This window comes from Salvelinus fontinalis, chromosome 17, assembly GCF_029448725.1.
Source record: "Salvelinus fontinalis isolate EN_2023a chromosome 17, ASM2944872v1, whole genome shotgun sequence".
NCBI lineage: Eukaryota > Metazoa > Chordata > Actinopteri > Salmoniformes > Salmonidae > Salvelinus > Salvelinus fontinalis.
Window position 1 is genome coordinate 28,867,589 of NC_074681.1, and position 22,040 is coordinate 28,889,628.

General features: G+C 42.3%; 1 protein-coding gene across 2 annotated transcripts in view; it reads right to left on the minus strand.

Moving 5' to 3' along the window:
• LOC129814118 (tenascin-R-like) overlaps window positions 1-11,270 on the minus strand; it is a 139,732-nt gene extending 128,462 nt beyond the window's left edge. For both annotated transcript variants that reach the window (XM_055866928.1, XM_055866927.1), the window contains exon 1: window positions 10,953-11,270. The gene's annotated coding sequence lies outside the window, so the exon portion shown is untranslated. The remainder of the gene's footprint in view (window positions 1-10,952) is intronic.
• Window positions 11,271-22,040: the final 10,770 nt, after the last annotated feature.

Here is a 22,040-nt window from a genome sequence, read left to right on the forward strand (position 1 = left end):
CAGGGTCAGTTGATTTATTTGCATGTAATCTATGGGTCGACATGCACTGCATACGCCTTCCACTAGATGTCAGTAGGCAGTAAGAGTTGGAATGGGGTGTCTAGCTAGATCTGAGGCCGAACAAGACCTGTTGGAACGGAAGGTCTGGTCTTTTCATGGTTTGACCTGACGCAAGAAGGACCTCTTTGCGCTCTGAAAAGCTTTCGTTTTATAAGTTAAATATCTCCGGCTCTGATTTAATTTGATATATGTGTTAAAAACATCATAATGTAGTTATTTTAAACCGAGTTATATCAGTTTATATCAGTTTAATGCGATTTTCGGTATTTTCTTTGTTTGGCGTTATGGTGGGTTGGCCACTTATGTGCCTCATGGCTAGCTTCGTTAGCTAATTCCACAGATGAAGACGCCATTCTACAACCAAACAACGATTATTCTGGACAAAGGACAACATGTAAAAGATTCTGATGGAAGCTCATCAAATAGTAGGAACAATTTATGATGTTAATTCGTATTTCTGTCGAAAATGTTTAGACTACTAATCCGCCATTATTTTCGGCGCGGTCTCGCTATAACGTAAGCTGTATGTCGTAGTAACGTTATTTTTAAAAATCTAACACAGTGGTTGCATTAAGAACTAGTGTATCTTTAATTTGCTGTACAACCTGTATTTTTTAGTCAAGTTTATGATTAGTTATCGATTAGATTAGGTGCCTCTCCAAGATTTCTCCGGACAATTTGTTTGAATTTTGGCTACTTATTCACATTGTTCAACCACGAATTGTACCGCTAAATATGCACATTTTCGAACAAACCATATGTGTATTGTGTAATATGATATTATAGGACTGTCATCTGATGAAGTTTGAGAAGGTTAGTAAAAAAATGTATATCTTTTGCTGGTTTATTCGCTATCGCTAACGTTATGTTGAATGAATGGGGCTGTGTGGTAGGCTATTGTAGTAAGCTATTATAATGCTATATTGCTGTAAAACACTTAAAAAATCTGAAATATTGTCTGGATTCACAAGATGTTTGTCTTTCATTTGCTGTACACTGTGTATTTTTCATAAATGTTTTATGATGAGTATTTAGGTATTTCACGTTGGTTTCTGTAGTTATTCTAGCTGTTTTGGTGAAACATGTAATGGTGGCTGCAATGTAAAACTAGGATTTATACCTGAAATATGCAAATTTTTCTAACAAAACATATGCTGTACAATAAATCTGTTATAAGACTGTCATCTGATGAAGTTGTTTCTTGGTTAGTGACTATTCATATCTTTATTTGGTCGAATTTGTGATAGCTACCTATGCAGTAAAAAAATTGTGAAAAGTTGGGTCTTTTGCTATCGTGGTTAGCTAATAGAAATACATATTGTGTTTTCCCTGTAAAACATTTTAAAAATCAGAAATGATGGCTGGATTCACAAGATGTGTATCTTTCATCTGGTGTCTTGGACTTGTGATTTAATGATATTTAGATGCTAGTATTTACTTGTGGCGCTATGCTAGGCTATGCTAGTCAGCTTTTTTACTGATGAGGGTGCTCCTGGATCCAGGATTGTGGCCAAGCAGAAGTTTTAAGGTGTGAAATATATCTTTGATATATATCTTTATGACATATTTACAAGAGAAACCCAACAGACAGGTACATGAGATGTACACTCCCTCTAAAGCCCTGCTACACCACATAGCCATCCTGCTGTGAGGGGAGGGAGTAGATAGAAACACTAAAGCTGTTTTCCTCCCATCCCATTATATTCTTATACTATTGTCTCCTCACTCCAATAGGATTCTATATTATATTATTGCTCTGACATACAGGTATATTGAAAATTATAGACAGGATGGGAAAATCACTGACCTTTGAAGAGCTTTAGAATGCAGCGGGGGTGGGGTGAGTGTTGGGAGGGGGGCGGGAGAAGGTGTGTGGGGGGGGTTGTCATCCCAGGTTATGTTCCAAAGGGCATCCTATTCCCTATATAGTGCACTACTTTGTCCAGAGCTCCATGGGCCCTGGTCAACAGTAGTGCATTACATACTGTAGGGAATGTGGTGCCATTTGGGATGCAGACCCAGACTCTTCCTCATACATGTCTTACAAGAGAGGACAAAGGTAAATGTTCCAGCGTTAACAATAGGAGCGAATGGGATCTTACATGTACCTCCCAATATGTGATTTTTCCCAATTTCAAGCATGAATGCCTCAATAAGGTTCATGCATTCCTTTTTAAATATTCTCAGAAAACATTTATCTAATTCGTTTCATGGCTCCTTGCTTCCACATCCTCTCTGGAACATTCACAGATTAATGGACAAGCAGTTGGACATGGTTAGTATTGTTGGCTAGAGCGACTATGGTAGGTAAACATAGGGAGTATTGCATGCAGCACCATGCAATATACAATGTTAAACAAATAGTATGGACCAGCTATTGTTTTGATGTATTTTTTACACTGCTCATGCTGATAATTGGAAAAGAAAATAGCCAATTAACCTTTCTTGTATTATTGTGTAATATATCATTTTCTCCCTATACAACAGTGTTGTTTTAGATGTCTTAGCATGCCTTTATTTTTCATTCGCTATGCCAATTCCAATTAGAATTATCACACTTCAAAGGGATCCTCATTTTAAGACATCCCAAGCTAGTGAAAAGGGAATTGCAGCCTACTCTGAAATGGTTGCTGTCTTATCGCCATAGACAGACTTCTCTCTTTCAGCATGCTGATTTCAATGTCTGGTTACCAACACTTTCAATAATTCCATAAGCCTATTCCTGAAATAATAAGTTTGCCTACACATCATATGAACAATCACCCATAAATTAAAACATTATAATTTGTTCCTCATTGATTAATATGTCTAAATTTGAGGGAACTGCTTGGTCAATTATTCAACAACAGAACTACTTCATCAGGCCTGCATCATGTTCTTTGAGCTGTGCTACCTCAACGCATAAAGAGACACTAATTGAGAACAACCCAGTGCTTTCCTTGGGGAAGGATTTGAGAAGTTGTGGCGTTTAAATGCCTGGTGTGTGTCATGATGTCTAAGGAAATATTGTAAAGTTTTTTTTTCTGGGCCCTAACTGTCTCGCTTCAGTCTACAAAGTCAATACACATTGAGGTCAAGCGGATATTGAGTGAAATCAGTGGACATGCTATTTTATTTCACTAGCTCCCAAAGACTTCACAAAATAAATGTGTAACTTAATCCATATATTCAACATCTATGTCTAAGTATTTTACCAGTGGACTGCTATATCTTCTATACACTGAAGCTGGTCTTACTGGATCTGTGAAAGATGTTCTCTTTCTCTGAGGCTGGTTTGACATTTGTCCAAATAGCTTGATTGGAACAAAGCTCCATGCCAGTCCCAATGTCCTCCTCTTCTCCATGAAAGCCCTTTGCAGTGCACCACTGACTGAATGCTGGGCTGAGGCGAAGAATAGCTCATTGTGTGATCTCTCTGGGTGGACTGGCTCATGTAATGAGAAATATGAATGCAGACTGACTAGAGGAGGTGTGACTGGTTTTAAATGCTGATGATCAGACTGGAAGTGGGAGGTGTGACTTATTAAACTACATCCAGCCTTTGAATCTGCTTTATAGAGAAGTACAACAGCATGTTCTCTGTTATGGAGTAGGAGAGGGTGTCCTTGCTCACATTCACAGTAACAAACTACTGTGAGGTTTATTTGTTAGATGTCATAGATCATAAGAACCACTTCAGTATGATATGCTTTTTAAGTTAATTTAGCCAGTTTGAAGTTAGGGAAGCAACGGCATACACAAGACATGCATGTTGTTCAGTAGACCGTTATTCTAGACAAACTAGTCAAAGGTCAGTTATCTAGAATGCCTCAGTGATTACTGCTGCAGGTTTTCTACAAAAACCTGCGGCTTTCAGCAAGAAGTATTGAATATCATGCAACACAGAATGTGTTTTCAGACAATAAAGCCAACTATATTTCCACCTGTGGTCACCAAGAGAACAAAAATATGGATTTTCCCTCTCTAGCTCTGAATACCCACGATAACACTTTTCAAGTTTTTAAGCAAGCATTGGCATCCCTCCACAACTACCATCTATTCAAATATTATGCCAACCAACATTTGTTTGTATCTCAATGTTAAAGCTTCAGCCTCAGAAGTTCTCTTTTGTGATGAGTGCACATCAATTTTCACCATCCTCAGCAGAACAATCACCACACCACTGACCGAGCAAGTGAAACAAACAGGGTTGATAGATAATGACCAGGCTCTCAAAACACAGATACTGGTGAAGCTGTGATGCTGAGAAGTAGTCTTCCTTTCCTTTAAACTATAGAGCAGGATGGAGAGGAGTTGGCAGCAGACATAGCTATGTGAGAGCTGTCCTCCATCTGCCTGCACAGATGGGGAGAACTAGCGACTGAAAGACCACCAACACAAGCAAACCTCATCTATCCTCTTAGATGAGGTTTGCTTTTTTGATCCGTGTCTCAACTAGCAAGAGGAAGGAAAAGGTTGTCAACAAAGCACGGAATATCAATGTGTCCGACCACTGTCTAACTGGAATTAAAATGATCTAACTGGCCAACAGCTGCAGGGGGCTGGAAGGCCAGAAAGTCAGGCAGGCATAAAGGCAGGATGATGGGAGTGAGGCAGCCCAGAGAAAAGTGTAATTGTTGGGCTCTCAATGATGTTTGTTTAATTATTGGTTGAATTTAATCAGCGCCACAGCTGTAATTACTACCACTGCCCAGGAGCCATCAGGAAGTGCTTTGTATCAAGCCATTCTGATGCTGCTGAAGCCCAAAATTATTAATACAGCAGCTTTTAATTGTTCCAGTAGTCTACTGTAGACACAGTAGAAACCGCAGAAACAACAGTGTAGACACAGAAGAAACAACACTGTAGACACAGAAGAAACAACACTGTAGACACAGAAGAAACAACAGTGTAGACACAGAAGAAACAACACTGTAGACACAGAAGAAACAACACTGTAGACACAGAAGAAACAACAGTGTAGACACAGAAGAAACAACAGTGTAGACACAGAAGAAACAACACTGTAGACACAGAAGAAACAACACTGTAGACACAGAAGAAACAACACTGTAGACACAGAAGAAACAACACTGTAGACACAGAAGAAACAACACTGTAGACACAGTAGAAACAACAGTGTAGACGCAGAAGAAACAACACTGTAGACACAGAAGAAACAACAGTGTAGACACAGAAGAAACAACAGTGTAGACACAGAAGAAACAACAGTGTAGACACAGAAGAAACAACAGTGTAGACAGAAGAAACAACACTGTAGACACAGTAGAAACAACAGTGTAGACGCAGAAGAAACAACACTGTAGACACAGAAGAAACAACAGTGTAGACACAGAAGAAACAACAGTGTAGACACAGAAGAAACAACACTGTAGACACAGAAGAAACAACAGTGTAGACAGAAGAAACAACACTGTAGACACAGAAGAAACAACAGTGTAGACAGAAGAAACAACACTGTAGACACAGAAGAAACAACACTGTAGACAGTAGAAATATGAATACTGCTCATGGGACAGTGATAACTCTATTCCCCATTGGCTTGTCATTGTCCATTCTGATGCAGGCACAGTAAACCACACGTACATTTGTTGTACACAGTGTCCTTTGGCAATGCGGATTTGACATCGACAATGAAAGCCCCCTGACAGGATTCACTAGTGTAAGCAAACTAAGCATATAGCACACAGAGGTGGTTTCAAAGGGTAAATGAAAGCCACTAGCTGAAATAAAACACATTTCCAAAATAAGTATGTAACAAAATACTGCAGACAACAAAGACAGTGTACCCTGGTGTATTCTGCTAATTGCTTATTCCTCTACATCTGATTCATTAGGATACGTCTATTTTAGCTTTTGGGGCTAAAAATAGAAACAACTCAAATTATGCAAGCATATTTAAGTGCCCTGCATACTTTTGTACCATGGCTGGTGTGATAAATGGAACAATTGCTGTTTGTTTGTGTGTATGTGTGTGCGTGCGTACATGCGTGCATGCGTGACTGTGTGTGTGCATGTGCTTAGAATGGGAAATGTGTGACCTATAAGAACATATTAGGTTAATGATACCCTTCTCTCTAATTGCTGGAACAAATAGTTACTTTAGTCCTTAATCACATATCAATTAACTTGGGAGGGTCAGTGGCAGTGCAATCCTGATTGGTTTCCACATTATATAGGCCTAAAGCACATATAGATTTAGATAAGCAATGAAGTGATACAGCTGTGCTTCCATGCTGGGTATCTGTCTACACGCTATTAGGAAGCAACATCTGATACTGCAATACAGATAAGAAGAGAAAGAGAATCTAAACACCCCAAACATATTTACCCTTCAGCTAAGGTATCTCTTGGGTAGATATCTTTGCATCTAAGAACATCCTGCATTGCATGCTGGGGAGTGCCGAGACTGAACTTTAAGCTTGCCTCCTCCTTGGAGATGCTGCATGGACCAGAGGTCTACAGCAAACATCCTGTTTCTGTTGCTCTGTTGCTCTTCATACTTGGTATTTAAAAACAGGTTTGATTCAGAGAAGAAGTATAGCTAAGAGTTGGAAACCTTTGCAGGCGATCTCCCAGAACAGACCAGGGATCGAGAAGGAAGAAAGTATAACACCAGCATAATGGACGCTGTGGAAAATGGAAGAAATCCTGTTTCAGTTTCAATCTCCCATCCCACTAATGAGAAGTCATTAGCATGGCCCTCCTCGTTCCCTTACGTTTGGAGGAGGAAAGGTGGATACAAATGTAATTGCTTAGACAAATGCTTGTAAAGGAGATACTGTATCTTCTCCACAAAATCATTTATTTGAAGCATCCTATTGTAGGCTACACAGAAACGATGCCAAACTGGGGCTGATGACCTAATCCCACGAATGGTGTGAAGATCAAAATAAAAAAATACTTCAACAAATATAAAGAGTATAGGTCTACATACTATACTTCCTATCGTCTGATCTTAGAAGTTTCCTAACAAAATAGCAAAAAGAAGAAAAACTAACGTGGGCCTATCTTTCAAATAGTTTTTAGCTGAAATTGGATGATCTTCATCATCATCCCTCCTAACTTTTGATTACTCTTCCATTCTAGTGTTCTCTGGGCTTTCTATCTACACAAGCAGTAATACACTGTGAATCTGAGGAGCATTAAAGCTAATCAAAAGCTCCTGTCCAGCTACTGTAAATCATATTTGATTTATGATGTTTTTTTCTCCCCATTTCCTCCGGGTTTATGGCATAATCAATCGCCCGGTTAGCTCAGGCATGATCAAACAGAGCTGATAAGACAAATGTTCTTTGTCAGTGAGTAGTATATAAGTGGACTTTCTTAGCCCTCCATCGATTGCAGATTTTCTCTGCTCAGCACTGCTATTCAAAGCAAACTGTGGGCAGTCAGAATCTATCTTGCCGGATCAGACTTCCGACCACCAAACTGCTGACTTGTTGCTCGCCCATGGTCACTTAACATTTATCTGAGTCTAGTATTGTTTCTGTGCTCAATAAGCATGCAGACTTTTCGAATAGAGGACACACACACACACCCAGAACGTTCCTACTGTATGCAGCCAGCCAAACAGAAACAGCGTTGATAAGATCTGCATAATTCATATATTCATCATAAACGCATTAATGAAGACGGTCATGGTCTAAATTCAACACTAGTGCGTTGTTGCGCCGGAGGACGGTCTCCAGAGCTTTTCTCCACAGGCCAGAAGCCTGGCTACCGCTACAAGCCAATGCACTTTAACTCCCCCCACTGGCGAGGAGAGAAAGCCATGCTACCACAGCTGCATGATAATAAGTAACATTGTACATTTCAAAAGGGCTCTAACTCTATCTCTCGCCAGGGAAACAGAGGGTTGTGTAGGTAGGAAGATTTGGATCAGCCTGAGTCTGTGTGTTTCTGTTTCTGTGTTTTCTGTTTTCTATACCCGGATATTGGGAAATCTAAATGCTTGTGTGGCTTTCTCAGCGAGGGGTGGAGACGAATCAGTGCAGGGTCTATAGAACATTTATCAAACAGATTGAGAATATGACAGAATGGACCATGATGACCACAACGGAATGACCAAGACTGTGTGTGGAAGATGTAGAATATCCCAGGGCATCCACATAGCGTCTCTATGCTGTATCATCATTGTGCATTGCATGCATCCACTGTCATTAGCTAATGACCTTTGATTTTAAGTTTTAGAATATTGTTTAAAAAAAGTCTTAATATGGGATTTCATGATAGATGGAACCAGAGACTGTCAGTCCTCAGTTGCTCTGTTGTTCAAAAAGCTGTTAATCACAATGTCAGTATATTTATTACAGGAGCCTAATACAAACACAATGATACAGATGTTGGTGGGTCTGGCTATTCGTATGTTTTGGCAGCTCTGTTTGTTTGAATACATTCTCTGATTGATGATGCAAATTATTGAAATATCTCCATTTGAATGCTGAATAATGAGGAGTAATGTGGGAAACTTCCCTAACACGATCACTGCTGGGCGCAACAGAGAACTAAATCCCCAGGATTGAAATATTATGTACATTTTTAATTACCACAACATAATCGTGTTGTTTGGCTACCCATTGGCACTCCGGTAAATATTAATTATTCACATAGAGTGCAAAAAGAAACGGTCCTGGGCTTTGGAGTAGTATAATAAACTGAAGGGAAAAAGAGAAAGAGCATGATGTGAATATTTGTTACCTAACCTAATGAATGAGTCTAATTCTAAGTATAATTCACAAAAAAAAGTTACTATGTTTTTCTATCAATTCTCTTAACATATGGCACAGACATATTATGCCTTGTGATATTCCAGCCATTTTACACATATTCACATTCATTGAACACTGTATGGTTAGCAAGCTAGATGTAACCGTGGGTGAAATAGAGAGAATGGTATGTACATTTTGAGACTTTGGAAAACCTTTGAAAGCATGGCCCAGGCTAATGACGCAGGGCCACAGGGGAGAAGAGAATTGAGAGGCTGTAAGGTATGATGAATCCGAAGACTGATTACTTTCTACCTCCAGACTAACAGCCAGTCTACATCCAATTCGCACACAGCACGAAGGTAGTGCCTAAAATAACCAAATTATATCTCTCAACAGAGAAAGATTACTCGATACCTCTAGACTCTCTCAGCACCACACAAAAGTGGTGCCTAAAATGTACCAAATTATATCTCACAGTCACAACAGTGAGAGCACCAACAGAGGTATTTTGCATTGGTGTGAGATTTCTGTACACTCTAAATCATCTGATAGGGTAGGTCCTAGGACCCCCCCTTACCAGATTATAATATCAATACAACCTCTAACATCAAACCCCCAACTCTCTGCCCCTTGGAGAATATGCTCAGCTGACTTCGACAAATTAGACACCTGAAATCTATGACAATAACCTTCGCTGGGTGATGCTGTCGAGTGGAACAGCAGATATATAGCCGTGTATATTTAAAAAAAGAACAGCATAAGATAAACATATTATTTCTGGAGATCGAGATACACCACACCATGACATCCTTATCTGACTATCACAGCATTACAAAATAATTGGATGTATACACAGTATTTATTTTGTTATTAAACAGCAATAATACTTGGCTAAGATTTGAATGGGGGAAATAAACAAAAATACAATGATAGCAGTGATTTAGGTTCAGACAACAACGTGATCCAGACTCAGTGACTAGGTGGTTAACAGATCTGCTGTTAACAGAACTTAAAAGACAGGAGTTTTTGACATGAGGCACTAAAACTTTTCACACATGTAAACAGCAGATGAAACATTGAGTTCCTTTGATATTTTCTGAAGAAAAATTTGGTAAATATTTGATATATAGCATCTTATTTTGAGCCAGTTTGCTGGAGCAGGAAAATAATCCTGCAGCAACAGGATATGTGAATTATTATGTGGATTATAAATTAATGGATTTTTTTTGTAGGGGGTGATACATTTTTTGTAAGGTAAAATCAAGTCTGAAACGAAAAGTAGAAATTACAAACTTGAGAAGCCTTTTTAAACCTAAAATACACTATACGTTTTTCTGCAAAAGGCGTATCAAATTAAGATCCTACATCTGTAAATGACAATCCCTGCTTTTCTTGCAGTGATCCAAGTGATCCATTCAGAAGCCTCAGAATCCAGGGTAATTTGGAATAAGTGTGACATGTGTGACACTTTAATAAAGGGAATACTAAAAAGGAAATACTTGTAATAATTAGAGACACGTAGTGATATTATGCTCATGGTGTTCCACCAAAACAGGTTAGAAACACTTTGGTTGGCATTAACTTAGCTATGAGTATGTCTCATATTGTATCCACGGCACACAGATAAAAGCTATACATCTAGAGTATTCAATAGATGTCACACATAAGTGATCAATTGAACATTGTTAGATTAGGTTTTGTAATAATAGAGAATAGATGAACTGTTTTTATAACATTTTTTCCATATAGTATGATATAGGTTAACTAGGTACAGAGCAGCATACTAGGTGTAAAAAAAGGTTTAATGAACAATACAGATTTTTTTTGTGATATGCAGGTTATTTTGAATTTCAGAAAAACAAATGTTTCATTGTTTTAATAATAGCCCGTGAAATTGAATCAATATCATTGAATTTAAGATGTGAAATTGCTCTAGTGCTTGATCAAAGTCTAAAAACATTAGAGGGTTTTAGTTTCCTGATATTGTCTACTGTTTAGTCCCTGCTTGGGGGTCATTAGCCTTATATTGTTGTGGCCCATCTGCTCTCATCGTTATGTTTTGATTGATATAAAGCCCCCCTATTATTTTGTTACCTTGCCCCCCTCAACCAAACCCCCACAAGGAAAGGAGCTACAGCTGCCATACATTTCACCATAATTCAAACATGCAGTGTAACTTACCCAGTTGGAGAAATCAGCCAGATGAACAATTTAAATTTGCCTCGGTTTATCTCTATCTTCCTTCTGGTGCCGGTCCCTTTCCCTCACTCTACACTGATCTCCAAGAGGTTTCTCTCTCACTCTCCCAGCGTCTTTTGGCGACTATATCGATCTCTCAGGCAAGTATCGATCTGTCAGCCCCGTTGTTACTACGGCTGCTCAGTTGTGAGCTCTCCTTTCTCTCTGCCTCTCACGGCTGCAGTGGGGAAGCTGGGCAATGTATACTTCTCGCTCTTGCTCTCTTTCTCTGCCTCTGTCTCTCTCTCGTCTTGCTTTCTCTCATTGTGCTGTATTGATCTCTCTGTGCTGTTCCTCTACTAGTGCAGCCCCTAGTGGGTGTTCCAGACACTGCTTGTAGCCATCTCACTATGATTCTCCCAGCTCAGCACACGTTGACAAGGGGAGGGAAGGCAGGAGGGTGCCTGGGCAAATGCATGATACATCTGAAGAACTAAGTGCAACCTGGGCTGTCAGCAGGCAGCAGGACCCCTGCCATCAAGAAAATATTCTGTAACAGAGATGTGAATTCATGTTTCAGCAGGCAATCATAACCAAATAACTATACACAGAGGTGAACAAACACTCATTGATGCTTCTACCCGACTGACAAGAAAATTGATTAAAACCCCATGAGGGATATATCAGTGGAATGATGATGGTTGTGAACTTTTTAAAGGTTGTGGTTGAAGGGTCGTGAAGTTGAAGCTTACCCTTTCACCACTAAGGTCTTACCACTTAGTTGGACAATTATGATACTTTCTGAATATCATAACAAGGTCTAACAGGAAAATTCTATTTACCATCTACAATAATCCATAATCCAGTTGGTGGCATCAGACATAGCCACACTTTCTTGAAGAGGTAGAGCCTTGGTCTAATGCTGCATTCATAACATCTCATAAAACAGAATTTTTTTATTGAACCTTTATTTAATTAGGCAAGTCTGTTAATTAAGAACACATTCTTATTTACAATGACGGTCTACCCTGGCCAAACCCTAAGCCAGTTGTGCACCGCCCTATGGTACTCCCAAGCACAGCCGGTTGTGATACTGTAACGCCTGTCGTCGGTTGAAGAAGGAGACCAAGGTGCAGCGTGGTAGGCGTTCTTGATTTTTAATAAAACTGAACATCGCAACAAAATAACAATGTAGAAAAAACTAAAGCGAACAGTTCTGTCAGGCAACAAAACAGCTAAACAGAAAATGACTGCCCACAAAACCCAAACGGAAAATCACAACTTATATATGATCGCCAATCAGAGACAATGATAGACATCTGCTTCTGATTGGGAACCACACATGGCAAAAACAACAAAGAAATAGAAAACATAGAATCTCCCACCCGAGTCACACCCTGACCTAACCAAACATAGAGAATAAATAAGGATCTCCAAGGTCAGGGAGTGACAGTACCCCCCCACCGGTCGCAAAACTGAACCTATAAGGGAGGGTCCGGGTGGGCATCTACTCTGGATGGGGGCTCCGGTGCGGGACGTAGACCCCGCCCCGCTTTAGGCTCCCCCCACTTCGGTGGCGCCTCCGGTGCAGGGATCGTCGCAGGGACCTCCGGATCGTATATCATCGCTGGAGGCTCTGGACTGCAGACCGCCGCTGGGGGCTCTGGACTGCAGATCACCGCTGGAGGCTCGGGACTGCAGATTGTCGCCAGAGGCTCTGGACTGGGAACCCCCGCTGGAGGATCTGGACTGCAGCTCGTCGCTGAAGACTCTGGGCTGCAGATCGTCATTGGAAGCTCTGGACTGCAGATCGTCGCTGGAGGCTCTGGACTGCGGACCGTCGCTGGAGGCTCTGGACTGGGAACCCCCCGCTGGAGGATCTGGACTGCAGCTCGTCGCTGAAGACTCTGGGCTGCAGATCGTCATTGGAGGCTCTGGACTGCAGATCGTCGCTGGAGGCTCTGGACTGCGGACCGTCGCTGGAGGCTCTGGACTGCGGACCGTCGCTGGAGGCTCCTGACTGCGGACCGTCGCTGGAGGCTCCTGACTGCAGACCGTCGCTGGAGGCTCCTGACTGCAGACCGTCGCTGGAGGCTCCGGACTTGGGACCGTCGCTGAAGGCTCCGGACTTGGGACCGTCGCTGAAGGCTCCGGACTGGGGACCGTCGCTGGGGGCTCCGGACCGGGAACCGTCGCTGCAGGCTCCGGACCGGGAACCGTCGCTGCAGGCTCCGGACCGGGGACCGTCGCTGCAGGCTCCTTGCCATGGATCGTCACTACAGGCTTTGGGCCATGGATCATCACTGGAGGCTTCGTACCATGGATTACAACTACAGGCTCCGGGCCATGGATCATCACTGGAGGCTTCGTGTCATGGATCATCACTACAGGCTCCGGGCCATGGATCATCACTGGAGGCTTCGTGCCATGGATCATTACTGGAGGCTTCGGACCATGGATCATCACTGGAGGCTTCATACGTGGAGCCGGAACAGGTCTCACCGGACTGAGGAGACATACTGGAAGCCTGGTGCGGGGAGCTGCCACAACGCGTCCTGGCAGGATACCCACTTTAGCTCGGTGAGTGTGGAGAGCTGGCACGGGACGCACTGGGCTATGAAGGCGCACTGGAGACATAGTGCGTAGAGCCGGCGCAGAATATGCTGGGCCGTGGAGGCGCACTGGAGGTCTGGAGCGTAGAGCTGGCACAACGCGTCCTGGCTGAATCCCCCCTGTAGCACGGCAAGTGCGGGGAGCTGGAACAGGCCGCACTGGGTTGTGCTGGCGAACTGGGGATACCGTGCGTAGAGCTGGCGCAGGATATCCTGGACCGAAGAGACGCACCGGAGGCCAGGAGCACTGAGCCGGCACAATCCGTCCTGGCTGAATGCCCACTCTAGCACGGCAACTGTGGGGAGCTGGAAGAGAGCGCACCGGGCTATGAAAGCGTACTGGAGACACGGTGCGCATCATCGCATAACACGGTGCCCGACCGGTCACACGCTCCCCACGGTAAGCACGGGGAGTTGGCTCAGGTCTAAACCCTGACTCTGCCAATCTTCCGCTTGTGCCCCCTAAATTTTTTTTGGGGGAGCTGCCTCTCGGGCTTCCGTGCTAGCCGTGACCCCTTATATAGTTTCTCCCTCCTTGCTGCCTCTGTCTGCTCCCATGGGAGGCGATCCTTCCCAACCAGGATTTCCTCCCACGTCCAGGATCCTTTACCATTCAGGATGTCCTCCCACATCCATTCCTCCTGACCACGCTGCTTGGTCTTTTTGTGGTGGGGAGTTCTGTAACGCTTGTCGTCGGTTGAAGAAGGAGACCAAGGTGCAGCGTGGTAGGCGTTCTTGATTTTTAATAAAACTGAACATCGCAACAAAATAACAAAGTAGAAAAAACGAAAGCGAACAGTTCTGTCAGGCAACAAAACAGCTAAACAGAAAATAACTGCCCATAAAACCCAAACGGAAAATCACAACTTATATATGATCCCCAATCAGAGACAACGATAGACAGCTGCCTCTGATTGGGAAACACACATGGCAAAAACAACAAAGAAATAGAAAACATAGAATCTCCCACCGAGTCACACCCTGACCTAACCAAACATAGAGAATAAATAAGGATTTCTAAGGTCAGGGCGTGACAGATACAGCCTGCAATTGAACCAGGGTCTGTAGTGATGCCTCAAACATAAATTTCACTGTCATGTCTACCTCTGATAAGCTTCCCAGTAAAGCAATACAAACAATCAATAATCCCAGAAAATAACCCACATTAACATATGTAGCCTAAGAAACAAGGTTCATGAAATCGATAACTTGCTAGTAACAGATAACATTCATATACTGCATTCATATACTGACTATCTCTGAAACTCACTTAGACCTTTGATGATACAGTGGTAGCAATACATGGTTTCATCATCTTCAGAAGAGACAGGAATGCCAATGGTGGAGGTGGTGCCATGTATGTTCAGAGTCATATTCCTGTGAAGTTTAGAGAGGATCTCCTGTCAAATGCTGTTGAAGTAATATGGCTACAGCTTCACCTGCCTCACCTAAAGCCCAAACTTGTGGGAAGTTGCTATAGACCACCAAGTGGTAACAGTCAGTGTAAGGATAATGTGTGAAATGCTTGTTAAGGTATGTGATATCAACAGCAATGTATATTTTCTGGGTGACCTAAATATTGGCTAGCATTCATCAAGCTGCCCACTAAAGAAAAAGTTTAAAACTGTAACCAGTGACCACACTACACATCCATGCATCCACACATCCACTAACCTACACATCCATGCATAACTAACCAAATTATGAAAGACAAGCGATGTCATTTTAAATTCGGTGAACTGAGTGTGGAAGAGATGAAAAAATGATTGTTGTCTAGCAACAATGACAAGCCACCTGGGTCTGACAACGGAAAATTACTGAGGATGATGGCAGACGATATTGACACTCCCATTTGCCATTTCTTCAATCTAAGCCTACAGGAAAGTGTGTGCCCTCAGGCCTGGAGGGAAGCAAAAGTAATTCCTCTACCCAAATATAGCAACGCACCCTTTACTGGCTTAAACAGCCGACCAATAAACCTGTAACCAACCCTTAGTAAACTTTTGGAAAAAATGGTGTTTGACCAGATACAGTGCTATTTCACGGTAAACAAATTAACAACAGATTTTCAGCACGCTTATAGGGAAGGGCATTCAACATGTACGTCACTTGACTGATAATTGGCTGAGAGAAATTGATAGTAAAAAGATTGTGGGAGATGTTTGTTAGACTTTTGACATTATCAATCATAATCTGCTGCTGGAAAAACATATGAGTTATAGCTTTACATCCCTTGCTATATTGGGGATTGAGAGTTACCTGTCTAACAGAACAAAGAGGGTTTTCAGTAATAATGGAAGCCTCTCCAATATAATCCAGATAGTCAGGCATTCCCTAGGGCAGCTGTCTAGGCCCCTTACTTTTTTCAATATTTACTAATGACCTGCGTCTATGTATGCTGATGACTCAATGCTATACACGTCAGCTACCACAGCAAGTGGAATACTGCAACACTTAACAAAGAGATGCAGTCAGTTTCAGAATGGGTGGCAAGAAATAAGTTAGTCCTAAATATTTCAAAAACTAAAAGCATTGTATATGGGACCAATCATTCAGAAGACCCCTAAACCTGAACTAAATCTTGTTGTCGCGACTTCCGCCGAAGTCGGCTCCTCTCCTCTCCTTGTTCCTTTCGGCGGTCGACGTCACCGGCTTTCTAGGCATCGTCGCTCCATTTTTCATGTATCCATTTGTTTTGTCTTGTTCCCTTCACACCTGGTTTGCATTCCCCAATCAATCCATATGTATTTATTCCTCTGTTCTCCATCATGTCTTTGTGTAAGATTGTTTGTGTTACGTGTATTTTGGAATTGTGGATATTGTCACACGCATGACTTTTTGTCTATGTTCCGTGTTTGGGCACATTTTATGTTACTTTGTGCTGTCATTTTGGACCGGGAATAAAAAGTGCGCCTGTTCACTACACTCTGCTCTCCTGCACCTGACTTCGCCTCCAATACACACTCCTAACACTTGTAATGAATAATGTGGAAATTGAGCAAGTTGAGGAGACAATACTGCTTGGAGTAACCCTGGATTGTAAACTGTCAAGGTCAGAACACATTGATGCAACAGTAGCTAAGATGGGGAGAGGTATGTCCATAATAACGAGACATGCCCCCAAAGGTCTCTTCACAGTCCCCAAGTCCAGAACAGACTATCGGAGGCGCACACTACTAGATAGAGCCATGACTACACAAAACTATATTCCACTTCAAGTAACTCATGCAAACAATAACATTTGATTTAAAAAATAGGTAAAAATAGCTAATGAGGATCTATAATAAATACAAATACAACTGGTAATTACTTGTGGGAAACGTGTCTATCATCTTTGAGCTCTGACTACTCCCAGATGCTGAACTCTGACATCACATATTAAAGAAATTACCTCTATAACAGTATTTTTGGCAGTTAAATGCAACAAAACCTTATTTATAAAAAACAATCTATTAATATGGGTTTTGACAGCTTGGTCTCATAGACTAGACAAGAAACAAAGAGATCTGTTGAATCTGACAATTAATCTTGATGGTTGTACAGTCATCTCAAATAAAACTGTGAAGAACATCGGTGTTACTCTGGACCCTGATCTCTCTTTTGACGAACATATCAAGACTGTTTCAATGACAGCTTTTTTCCATCTACGTAACATTGCAAAAATCAGACATTTTCGGTCCAAAAATTATGCTGATAAATGAATCCATGCTTAGACTACTGCAACGCTCTACTTTCCGGCAACCCGGATATAGCACTAAATAAACTTCAGTTATTGCTAAATACGGTTGCTAGAATCCTGACTAGAACCCCAAAAATGTATCATATTACTCCAGTGCTAGCCTCCCTACACTGGCTTCCTTTTAAGGCAAGGGCTGATTTCAAGGTTTTACTACTAACCTACAAAGCATTACATGGGCTTGCTCCTACCCATCTTTCCGATTTGGTCCTGCCGTACATACCTACATACCTATGACGCTACGGTCACAGGACGCAGGCCTCCTAATTGTCCCTAGAATTTCTAAGCAAACAGCTTGTCACGACTTCTACCGAAGGTAACTCCTCTCCCTGTTCAGGCGACACTCGGCGGTCGGCGTCGCCGGTTTACTAGCCGCCACCGATCCCTTTTTCCTTTTCTGTTTGTTTTGTCTGTGATTCTTTTCACTCCTGGTTTCATTTGTGTTTATTTCTGTGTGTATATCGGGTACCTGTTGCCTGCCTTAGTTCGTGCGGGATTAGACTTGTGTGTATTGCGCTCGATTGTATTTGATGTTTGTTGTGTTCACGATTACCCACGTGTATGTAAAGTGTCGAAACTGTGTTTGTTCCTCCTATTTGATGTTTGTTGTGTTCACGATTACCCACGTGTATGTAAAGTGTCGGAACTGTGTTTGTTCCTCGTGCGCTTGCACGAGTTTCTGAGTATCGAGAGCGTAGTTTTTTGGGGATTTTCGTCTGTGCCATTTCTGTATTGGTGGACTATATGATTAAACACGCTTCTCAGACATCCCTGCTCTCCTGCGCCTGACTCCTACACCTCTCACCGAGACGCACGTTATCACACAGCTGGAGGCAGGGCTTTCTCCTTTAGAGCTCCATTTTAATGGAATGGTCTGCCTACCCATGTGAGAGACGCAGACTCGGTCTCGACCTTTAAGTCTTTACTGAAGACGCATCTCTTCAGTAGGTCCTATGATTGAGTATAGTCTGGCCCAGGAGTGTGAATGTGAACGAGAAGGCACTGGAGCAACGAACCGCCCTCGCTGTCTCTGCCTGGCCGGTTCCCCTCTCTCCACTGGGATTCTCTGCCTCTAACCCTATTACAGGGGCTGAGTCACTGGCTTACTGGTGCTCTTCCGTGCTGTCCCCAGGAGGGGTGCGTCACTTGAGTGGGTTGTGATGTGTTCTTCCTGTCTGGGTTTGCGCCCCCCCCTTGGGTTGTGCCGTGGCGGAGATCTTTGTGGGCTATACTCGGCCTTGTCTCAGGATGGTAAGTTGGTGGTTGAAGATATCCCTCTAGTGGTGTGGGGGCTGTGCTTTGGCAAAGTGGGTGGGGTTATATCCTGCCTGTTTGGCCCTGTCTGGAGGTATCATCGGATGAGGCCACAGTGTCTCCTGACGCCTCCTGTCTCAGCTTCCAGTATTTATGCTGCAGTAGTTTGTGTCGGGGGGCTACGGTCAGTTTGTTATATCTGGAGTATTTCTCCTGTCTTATCCGGTGTCCTGTGTGAATTTAAGTATGCTCTCTCTAATTCTCTCTTTCTTTCTCTCTCTCGGAGGACCTGAGCCCTAGGACCATGCCTCAGGACTACCTGGCATGATGACTCCTTGCTGTCCCCAGGCCACCTGGCCGTGCTGCTGCTCCAGTTTCAACTGTTCTGCCTGTGGCTATGGAACCCTGACCTGTTCACCAGACGTGCTACCTGTCCCAGACTTGTTTTCAACTCTCTAGAGACAGCAGGAGAGGTAGAGATACTCTCAATGATCGGCTATTAAAAGCCAACTGACATTTATTGCTGAGGTGCTGACCGGTTGCACCCTCGACAACTGCTGTGATTATTATTATTTGACCATGCTGGACATTTATGAACATTTGAACATCTTGGCCATGTTCTGTTATAATCTCCACCCGGCACAGCCAGAAGAGGACTGGCCGGCCCTCATAGCCTGGTTCCTCTCTAGGTTTCTTCCTAGGTTTTGGCCTTTCTAGGGAGTTTTTCCTAGCCACCGTGCTTCTACACCTGCATTGCTTGCTGTTTGGGGTTTTAGGCTGGGTTTCTGTACAGCACTTCGAGATATTATCTGATGTACGAAGGGCTATATAAAATAAAATTGATTGATTGATTGATTGACTTTAATACAAAACCTAGGAGGCTCATGGTTCATGGTTTCTGTACAGCACTTTGAGATATCAGCTGATCTAAGAAGATAAATAAATTGGATTTAGACATAACATATTAAATGTAAATCCGCCATTCAAATTAGTATGATATGTTACATTTGGTATGATACATAACACAGATGGTTACCTAAAAAACGAAAGTCGGGTGGGTGGTTGGTCAGGATGGATGGGTGGGAGTATAACGCAAATGTCTAGCAACCCAAAGTTTGCGAGGTTTGAATATCAGCACAGAGAACTTTAGCATTTTAGCTAATTAGCAACTTTTCACCTACTTATAACTTTTTATCTACTTTGCAACTACTTAGCGTGTTAGCTTCTTCTCACCCTTCCCCACACCATAACTCTTTTTCATACCTTTTGCAAATTCGTTAAATATTGTACGTTTTACAAATTCATAACATATTTAAATGTTTCTAATTCGTAATACATAATACGAATTGTAATTTGTAACATGGACATCCGAAAATTAATACATGCCATACATACTAAATGGAGTGTCTCAGATTTACTTACATAATAATAGGAAATGCTCTGAAACCATGTTGGTTTTGAAAACTACAATTTGTTTGTGAGCATGATAGCTGTACTTTTAGTTAAGGGTTGACACAGCTTGTTTTCTATTAGCCAATCAGTGTTCTCAACGACTTCAAAGAACTTGAATGCACAGAACTTGTTGCTCCCACATTACAAATAATACTTTCAGAGTTATGAATACAGCATATACAGTGGTTCCTCCTTTAAAAGTTGCGAGCTTGCACGCGGGACTTAGAGGTACCCAGCGTCACAGCTTCATTGCTCCAGACCACCACAAGGGGGAGTTAGAGCACTCATTATGCATTTGGGTCCCAAGGTTTTTATATGACCAATCATATCGAGTGGTTCCAATGACAAATTTTGACGCGAGCCACCCGTCCCTGGGTGAAGATGGCTGACAAAATGTACAATTGAGAGGAATATGTTAGTTAATGTAGAGATAAACGTTCGTGCATATTTTTGTGTCATAAAGTTAATTTACGAAAATCGCTATTTAGCAAGTTATCTGACTAGCTAATATTAGCCAGCTAGCTAGTGTTGGGAGAATTAATTTGTAATTCATGTTGTTTAAGGACTCCTGTGAAAACCAGCAAACCAGGCTGTCATCTTGTGAAACTGTGGATGTAAAGAATCTAGCTAGCTAAAGTATTTACTGCAAATTGAATGTATAATTGTGTCAGCTTGCCTTCAAATGCAGCTGAACTAACATAGCTAGCTAACTATTTACTTTCTTATTGTGTAGTGGAGGATAAAAATAACTGTATGCCTATGGATATGTAGCTAGGTACAGTATGTAGCCGATCTGTGTATGGACCCTAAAACATTAGGTTCTGAACTAAAATTCATACAAATCTATGAACCTCAGCTATCATAGATGTTGTATCAACTTCAAGTCTGAATGGCATTAATGAAGCCTATGTGTAACCGGTGTGAAAAGCTCCCACCATTGTTTTCCTATGGAGAGGCATGCCGGTCTATTTTACTAAATATCTCACTGTGTATATTTAGTTTTTTTCAAGTCGGGTGTAACCGGTGTAAAATGGCTAGCTAGTTAGCGGGGTGCACACTAATAGCGTTTCAATAGGTGACGTCACTCACTCTGAGACCTTGAAGTAGCTGTTCCCCCTGCTCTGCAAGGGCCGTGGCTTTTTGACGCAATGGGTAACAGTGCTTCGAGGGTGGCTGTTGTCGATGTTTGCAGAGGGTCCCTGGTTCAAGCCCAGGTAGGGACGAGGAGAGGGACGTAAGCTATACTGTTACATATGGATAGAGTAGAATTGAATAACTTTATTGCGCTAAGGATGCAAGTCCTATATACAGTGAGGAGAACAAGTATTTGATAACCTGCAAAATCGGCAGTGTTTCCTACTTACAAAGCATGTAGAGGTCTGTAATTTTTATCATAGGTACACTTCAACTGTGAGAGACGGAATCTAAAACAAAAATCCAGAAAATCACATTGTATGATTTTTAAGTAATTATTTTGCATTTTATTGCATGACATAAGTATTTGATCACCTACCAACCAGTAAGAATTCAGGCACTCACAGACCTGTTAGTTTTTCTTTAAGAAGCACTCCTGTTCTCCACTCATTACCTGTATTAACTGCACCTGTTTGAACTCGTTACCTGTATAAAAGACACCTGTCCACACACTCAATCAAACAGACTCCAACCTCCCACAATGGCCAAGACCAGAGAGCTGTGTAAGAACATCAGGGATAAGATTGTAGACCTGCACAAGGCTGGGATGGGCTACAGGACAATAGGCAAGCAGCTTGGTGAGAAGGCAACAACTGTTGGCACAATTATTAGAAAATGGAAGAAGTTCAAGATGACGGTCAATCACTCTCGGTCTGGGGCTTCATGCAAGATCTCACCTCGTGGGGCATCAATGATCATGAGGAAGGTGAGGGATCAGCCCAGAACTACACGGCAGGACCTGGTCAATGACCTGAAGAGAGCTGGGACCACAGTCTCAAAGAAAACCATTAGTAACACACTACGCCGTCATGGATTAAAATCCTGCAGGGCACGCAAGGTCCC